This window comes from Lycium barbarum, chromosome 5 (assembly GCF_019175385.1).
Source record: "Lycium barbarum isolate Lr01 chromosome 5, ASM1917538v2, whole genome shotgun sequence".
Classification (NCBI taxonomy): Eukaryota; Viridiplantae; Streptophyta; class Magnoliopsida; order Solanales; family Solanaceae; genus Lycium; species Lycium barbarum.
The window spans coordinates 111,658,642-111,667,907 of NC_083341.1; the positions used below are offsets into that span (position 1 = coordinate 111,658,642).

The 9,266-nt window shown below is 37.6% G+C and overlaps 1 pseudogene; it reads right to left on the minus strand.

Moving 5' to 3' along the window:
- Positions 1 to 5,097: 5,097 nt before the first annotated feature.
- Positions 5,098 to 8,772, minus strand: LOC132639629 (kinesin-like protein KIN-10B; annotated as a pseudogene).
- Positions 8,773 to 9,266: the final 494 nt, after the last annotated feature.

A 9,266-nucleotide genomic window follows, 5' to 3' on the forward strand; every position in this document is an offset into this window, starting at 1 on the left:
GTATGACAAGAAAAAAGAGCATGTAGAAATAGCTAAAATGGTAGCTTATGATTGTTTACCATTTTCCTTTCCTTCGGGTTTGGGGTTTGTTACTTACATTCAATGTTGTTATAATTCGTTATTTGAGGGTATTCCTAGAAGTACTTGTAGAGAAGATGTTATAGATTTGTATAAAAAATATAGATTTTATTTGTGCCATGTATTTAATTGTCACGACCCAGCTAGGGGCCGTGATGGGTACCCGGGGCTAGCCACCGAGCACTACTCGTTCCACTACTCATCTTGCCCATTTAATGCTCTTTTATCAGCTTTATACTCAAATTGTAGGAAAATCATATTTTATATAGAAACATAAATAACTTTTATTTACATATGCCTCTCGGCCATCAAAATAATATATACATTTAATAGCATCTCGTGAGACCATCTAACCCACACTGCGCATCTACGAGCCTCTACTGGAGTGCTATACATAAGGACGGGACAAGACCCCGTCATGCCCAAAAATACATATACATGAATATACACAAAAGAATCGTCATGAGCACCTCCGAACAAAGAAGTGCTTTCAATCAGCTGACAGCTACTACTGGTCTGGGTCGAGCTCTCTTCCCTGTCTACCTGTGGGCATGATCACAGCGTCCAAAGAAAACGGACGTCAGTACGAACATTGTACTGAGTATGAGAGGCATAAACAATGAAATAGAACAACTACATGAAAGAAGTATCAATATGGAATAGTTGTATCCGACTATCAAGCATAAAAGAAATAATGCATGCTAGCTTACTCATAATCATCATCATGTCATGTATGCATAAATATATAAGCTGCCCGCCCATATAGGTACGGTGTGATAATGCATAAACTGCCCGTCCATATCGGATCGGTGTGATAATCAAAACATTAGCCTGCGTCCATGCCTCCCGCGTCCGGGGTATCATCTCATGCCGCACACTAGTGGTGTCTGCCCATGCCATTTGGCCATGGTGTATCGTATAGCTGCCCGCCTTAGCGGTGACTGCCCGGCCAACTAGGCGCGGTGTTATAGCATCATCATGCATGCTCATCGTAATATACTTATCATAACATACTTATCATAATACATGCAAAAGGCTTGAGAACAACTTTACTTTATCGGGGTGACGTAAGGTCGTGATCCCACGATTTCATTATGGAGCAATTATCGGCATCCTGCCTCACCTTGAAGGAACTAACATATAAGGTGAGTGTGAGCAATAAATAACATCATGCCATTTTAGGATCATCATATCATATCTCTTATCTTATATTGCCATTCATAGATATAGGCTTTTAGCTTTCCGGAATATAGGAACTCATGAAGAGGAAGGAAAATCATGCTAAAATATTCATGCCATTAGAAAGAAGGGACTAGCCTCACATAACTTTGACGTTTAACTAAGCTATCGTTCGCTTGTTCTCCTTCGATATCACACTTCTACCTTCAAAAGAGAATTTACATTTACGTTAGTTAATCAACTATAAGAACGCGCTACTAATTCTAGGGAAAATTGGGCGGCACTTCCTTGGTTTATACTACCATTCCCATATGCTATATCAACTCCCACACGCTCACAACAACATTCACAATATCGTAATCAACAATCATCATTTATATACATTGACCACAATCCACCATTTCTCTTCAATTTCTCCACATTTATGGTTATAGCTTACTATCGCGTTTCCTCATATGTAATACTTATTTCATGGTCTAAATGTCACTCATAACGTATTCATAATCACAACACTCCCACATTCATAATCCAACCCAACTACTATCCAACCATGACACTATTCACTCATAAATGACCCATTTCCTATGTCTTTTTACAATTCAAGTATCTTAACCTTCCAATACCTTAAACAACATGTTTTAGTCATGAAACTTACCTTAGATGATGGTTTAACAAGCTTTGAATGGGATTACTCCTCTAGCACCAAAACCCTACTTCACTTCCTTTGGGTTTTCTTGAGAGAGATCAACTTTAGCTAGGTTTCATACACTTTATTTCATGGATTTGGTGTTATTGATCATGGATTTCCTTTGGTTTTCTTGTGATGAAGAGTAGAGAGTATTCTAGAGGCTTCTAGAAAGAAATATCGTGGAGTTGAAATGAATTGAATGAGGTTAGGTCTCCTTTTAATGACTTAAAATCTAATCCCAAATGAACAGTGACTGAAGTGCACAGTGGTCGTAAACCCAATTTACGGTCCGTATTACAGTTTACGGGTCGTATTTAAGCATATCAAAACCAGAAAGGTATGCTGAGGATCATGCACTACAAAAAAAAACAGCGTTTAGTGACGGACGTATTCCGTCGCTAATCAGCATATATCTGTTACTAAACATGTGTTGCGACGGATTAGCGACGGAATGTCGTCTGTTACGATTTTGCGCGTTGCTAACCTATTAGCAATGGAAAAATGAAATCCGTAGCAAACTTAGCGACAGAGTAGCGACGTATGAGATCCGTTCCACATTATAGCAACGGAATATTTTTGTTGCTATTGTTATGAATTCCGTGACTAATTTCATATTTCATTCCGTCGTTTTAGTAAATTAGCGATGAAAACCATCGTCTCTAATCTGTTGCAAAATATTTGAATTATTTGTGCCTGCATTTAGCGATAATACAATGTTTGTCGCAGTCTGTAGCCTACTGTTTTCCCTCTAGCAACGACCAAAATCCGTCGCAAATCTGTCACAAATATTTTTCTTCCAATTGTTGTTTTTTAAATATCCTGTTGAAACATACTAAATACAAATTAATAAATGCCCTTAAAAATAACTGACATTCACATAAAATAATATTTATCAAAAAGATTCAAAATAGATAGCGGAATCCTAATCGTTAAGTCCAAAACACCGACAACACCAAGCTATCAACTACCAAAAGAACCCACACATCCATCAAGTATTGTTAGTGCATAATTTTGTTCTTTCCAACAAAAAGCAGATAACATACAAAACTAATGCATGGGTGAAGGACTACGGTCAACGTTAGCAGTAGTAGGAGGAGGCACTATAGGTGTCACAACTAATGGTTTGTCGATAGGAATATTTGGATGATGTGATGGTGAAGAAATCACTCTGCGTGCCTTCTCAATAAATAAAGTAAGCAAGCGATCAGTCAGTGTAGGAATCAATCGCATTACTAACTCCTCCATATTTTCTGTCGGTGTTGATTGAGAAGTTGAAGGTGCTGCTGAAGCTGAAGCATTAAAGCCAGAATTGACGCAAAGATTCGGCCCATTATAACTTTGTGCTTAAGATCCAAGACCATATATTCTTCTCTTCCTTGTTCCCCCAGCAGCTTCGTAATATGCTTCACATTGATCAATATCAGACTGAGACTGTGATTTTTCCCGTAATATTTCTTGATATCTTTCCTGTAATAAGTAGTGAAATTAAAACATCAAGAATACTAACCATTCAATTTTACCAAATAAAAAGAGAAATGAATTCCAAAGATAAGGGAGCAGATATTTATCCATTTTTCGTTGGAATTGAAGTCTCATGATTACCAACAAAAAAGAGTTTGATACAACTTGGATATAAATGATCATATACACTGTCTCATAGTCAAGTAACAGAACATGAAAACAAAGACAATTAGAGTTCCTAAACAACAAATAGAAGGACAATTTCAGGCTATTTCCTACTGATTTAAGTCATTACTGATACTACTTTTCAGTTCTTCCTGTCTAGTAGACTGTTTATATCAAGCAAAAGTAAATTGACCAACATCAATAGGATATGCAGCTTAGGAGTTGGTTGTTGTTGTAATGATGGTAGGAGAACAGCAGTGTTATGTGCAGCAGGTGGAAAGAAAGAGCAGGGCTCAAAGGATTCAATTTCAACATTATTACACAAGGAGTAACAACTATGGGAGTTTGAATAGGGCAACTAGCAGCTGGTTCCACTGCATCACAGGAACAGGCTAGTGTTGTCACTTTGCGGACTTGGTTTGGTTGATGTTGGTGTACAAGTTATAGAGACTAACAGGCACAAGGTTGCATAAATGCAGCACTTGTTGCTGCTACTGTGAGTCAGGAGGGGAACACAAGGATTAAAAGAAAAAAAAACTGTGCAGACAAGGCTGGAGGTGTTTGCTGGTTTGCAGCAAGGAATAAACACCAGGAGCTTGATATTACTGATCCATGGAGAAATAAGGATTTTGGCTTGGAGGCTAGCTGCTGGTGAAATTGCTGGTGTGGTAGGAAAACCAGCACAGATGAAGTCTACTGATTAGAACTGGCTCATATGAAGACCAGGAGGATATTCATTGCTAAACAACAAGTTTGTTAGTGTTGGACTGAAAAAGACATATTATCATCATGTTCAAGTCTTTTTGGAGGAGAACATGGTGATATTTTTATTCACTAATAAAGTTTTCTTTTTTGCAGGTATCACTGATCTTAGGTCAAATGCACAGAGGAAATATCAATGGACAGCAGGTACTTAGTCTGCATGGAACTGTCAAAACAACAGGAAGCAGCTGTTTTTTTTTACAATGACATGGGAAATAATGCAAGTTGAGGTGACAAACTGGTTTTTCAAGTATAAATGATCAATATACAGCAAATGGAAAGGTACATTGGCATGGAGATAGTCACTTTTCTACAGCTCCACCAGACCACACAGTGCAACTAGCAGCTGGTGTCTATTACTGCAGTTGGTACTGGTCACTGATCCTATGCATGGAAAATATGGATGAAAGGGAGTTCATATGGACAGTTGGGGACACACACGAAGGAACATACTTTGGGAAGCAGCTGCAGCCTGGGCTTGCTGGTTTTCTGATCTGCAGGTTCACAAAGTTACAGATGATTTCACATGTTGCTACTTGAAGCAGCTGGAGGGAATCAATGCATCATTTGTGCAGATCAGATGAAGAATGGGCAGTACTGCTTGGGCAAAACACTGTTGTTTACAGCAGCTAGGTAAAAGCAGTGCAATGCATGGATTATACTATCACAAAGATAATCAGCTGTGTCAATGATCTAACTATAAAGTGAAGGGCAATTGGTATTGCTAAGGATTTCCTTGCAATAAGTTGCTAAAGAGTGTTATCTCAAGCTGAGGACACAGTACCAGCTATCTGTAATAGGGTCAATTAGACAAATAAACTCCAACAGAGACATTAGTCTAAATGGGTAATGGGGTTAGGGATGCTTCAAGTAGATGATTTAATAGTAGCATGAATTCCTCTCTAGTGTATGTGTAGATGAGTTCCTTTTTCATGATTATTTTTTTATAGTGGAGGAGGAAACTGATTCTCTGATGACCCTTAAACTACTTGAAAGAGGGGGGAAGCACACCGGGAATTCAGTGGCTTTGACTTATTAAAATCTTCGTGAAATGGGTCGCCTAAGATTGTGTGCCATCCGTGAACAGAAGCAAGTTAAAAAAAAAAGGAACAAGTTTAAGAAAAATGAGAATTTGATTATATTGAAAAGTAAGAAACTCAAAGAGCAGCTAATATTGTGAAAATAAACCATGTTCGAAGAGGTCAAACGTTTTAGGCATTAACTGGTAAAATTTTGCTAATAAAGCTATGCAAAGTAGCTATTCAACCACTCTGTATGAGAACATTGATAGAAAATATGGAACTAACTTTGGCACTACATCATTGAAAAATTGTCTCATGGTTGCAACTTGATATGAATTGCTGCAGGACAGCTATAATACTACCTCTCGAAGGGAAGAATATATGGAGGAGAACACTAGAACTAGCTTTGGCACATATATAATTCGAAAAACTGTCACATGCTTGAAGCTTACTATGAGTCAGCTATATAGAATTGGATGAAGAATATATGAAGCAGACTGTAAAAACAGAGATATGGTTATTATAATGGTCAAGTACCATGCACCGCTGTATTAGAATCAGGGACAACCCTTTCAGAGAAAACCTCAAACATCTTTTCTTCTCTTTGTCCACCAGTATCAGCAAGGCCCCGAGCCTGCATTTGCACATGAATGTAGAAACAAAAACTTAAAAAGATTTATCAATCAACTCCAATTCAGACATAATGAAAAATGTGATCAATTGTTCTGTTGTTCTTTCAAAAGATTACATTAAATTTTAGTTGTTCACATACTAACTAAGTGATTCTTTTCGTGACAAAGATGACCAAAACATAGGAACTGTTTCCTTTGAGATCTTATTAAGCTATCAGACATTACATCAACTCAAAGTGCAGTAATCCTAGAATCTGAGGATTGAGATAGTTAAGTTTCATGATTACCATTTTAACTTCATTCAAAGAAATGGAATCACATACACAATAGTTAAGAAGTTTAAGAAAAGACCTCCCATGAATCAAGTATGTCATGGATTTTATTCAATTTAACACGAAGTGCTATATCATAAACTCAAAACGAACTAGGCAGAAATTATAGTCCTCGTTTTGTTTTTTACCTCCACTACTAAGTTTGACCGATGTCCATTATCAAATAGATTTCTACCAGCTCCATCTGGATCCCCGTTACAACAAAGTTAAGCAATCATCAAAATCAAAGGCAGGTACATACAACAAGATTATTGAATAATCTCTTACCTCTTTTTTATGCTTGAAGCGCCTTGTTTAATGATGGACTTTTGCTTTGAAGAGCTCTCAAACAAAGCAAGCTTTCTGGTAGAGCATACAGAATAAGGAGTTTTGCTAATAAATGGAGAATCAATAGTCCCAGTTCTTTGAGTACTTTTTGTCTTGCCTTTAGATTCTAGCCATGAGTGAAGCTTTGCCTCCATGTCAACTTTGACCTTTGGAGTATCTCCCTTTTGTGCTGAGGCAATAAAATTGAATATGCGTCTTGACCTTGCTGCTAAACTAACCGTATGGAGAGATTCTTGGTACTCACCAGGGTTCTATGAACAAAGAAAAGAAAATAGTCGACAACATTTCAGAATGTTGTTTCATTCGTGGTACTCAAAGGCAAGAGATGATATCTACAACATCCTACCAAGCAAGCGATCATCAAAGCACGGCTTGTTCCTCCAAGAGAGTCTTGCAATACCCTTGTCAATTTGCTTCTCTATAGGGTATTCGTGCTTGATTGTTGTTCAATGCATAAATTACATTTGACAATGCAAATAATGACTGGTAGATCTTAGCACTCTCTTGTAAACGAATTCTAGTGTTGCAAGTTCTTCTATTGTCTTCGTTTCCTAATCCAATGACAATTGAGTTACACATGTGAGTTGCATTTCAGTTCATATCTTACACAATAATTCATGGTTAATTCTAATAGTGTTTAAACCTGCCAAGTCAATAAGGTTCAATTTTCCTGTAACAACATTCCCAGTATCATCACAACTAGGAGTAGAAACATAAACTGTGACAACAGCATGGCTTCTGCTAGAGACATCATTAACACCCATATGTGTGACTTTTCTCCTCTGAACCGCACAACAAAACGCCTCTTAAAAACTCTGACATGGAATTGACGGTAACTTGTGCAAGTCCTTTGAGATGAATCTACCCATCTTTGTTGTCCAATATGAAAATTTCCTTCTGCTTAAGTTCAAGTAGATCATAGCACCTATCCATGTATATTTCATAGTATGATATTTCTATGGTACTTTTCCCCTTGCTCTTCGAGAAAATAGAGGACATTGCAAGTGGCATTAGACGGGGGAGGTTTTCAGTTCCCTGCATCAGCAACAAGGTATTTGCTAAACAATTCACGAACACGTGCAGGAATTAGGAAGGCCTACAAGAAACTATATACTTCACAGACATATCTCTGAGGAGGTCAAAAGGAAAAGTTCTAGACTAGGACCAACAATAACATACCCAATATGATCCCACAAGTGGGGTCTGGGGAGGGTGAGGTGTACGTAGACCTTACCCCTACCTTGTGTGAGGTAGAGAGGTTGTTTCCGATAGACCCTCGGCTCAAGTAGGAGCAGACAAGATGCTCTAAGCTAGAACCATGCTCTCCCTCAGGAAAGAGAGAAATCGCTCTGAAGACTAGGACCAAATGGTTGCAAATATGGGATAAGTTTATGCATGGTTCAATCTGAGAAGTCTGATATCTCCTTTGCTCACTCATGGTCTATTTTATAAAAGTTGTAAAGCAGCAAAAAAAAATTGAAAAGAAACATTATGTAGGTACGTCGTAACTCTGTGGTTATATCCTAATCCATGTGCATATTTTAGCATCTTAGTCCAATTGCAGGAGTGATGGAGCAAGTTGTGTGTTACGCAGAAAAACAAAATATACCTGCATGGTGTAATTTTTGCCATTCCGTGTAGCGCCATAAGCAAATACTGTGACATTGTGACCATGTAATATCCCAGGGATCAAAGGACTGACTTCTTTGCCAAATATTTGGCTTATATTGTTGTCGTCTTGAGCAAAAAAAAGCATCCAACTTGTAGCATTCATTACGACTACAGTCAAAAACAAAACGGTCCCCAGGATAAGGTCGTGCTACTGTACTAGTCCAAGTAATAAAACATATTTGATCATAGAGCATGCAAAACAATCGAGAAAATGTTTACCTAGTTTCATAATCTTTGAGATGAACTGTGACATCCTCAGAAGGCTCACATTCTAAGTTGAGAATAGAGACACAAGAGATTGCTTTTCCATTTATCGAGTTAATTTCTCAAGGAAGAAAGGGGCGAACTCTAACAATAACTGTAACTTTCGTGACCAAAGCGGAATCTAACTGTTGTACTCTTCCAAGAGTTGAAAAGTTTTCTGTTTGACATGTTTTAAGACCATTCATTTGCATATTAATCCCAGGTACAACAGAGCCTGTTGTTAGTGATATGTATTATGAAAATATATTGAAACAGTAACTTTGGAAAAAAAATATTCCAGAAAACAATAAACTTTGTAAAACCAGAAAGTATAAACCAGAAACTGGAAAATATCAAAACAGTATCCGAAAAATAATTTTAAGGAAGAAAATCGAGCCCACTGAATGCACAGTGTGTCCTTAAGGAAATTATTCCCCTCAAGTACCCGAGGTTAATGGAATATATCCTCTCAGGATACAACGATCTTACTCACCGGTGTATCGGTACCAAAAACTCCGATGTCAGGTGAACCACTCAACGACAGTATAACACACAGAAGAAAACTTTTAAGAGAGTACAAGAATAGAGAATATTAGAAAATTCATAAGTAATAATCTGAGTATTAACTGGAATTTATAGCCATTAATGTACTGGTTGGGAAAAGGTTTGCAACCTTTCAGAAGAATTTCGTTTAAAAAAACGGTGG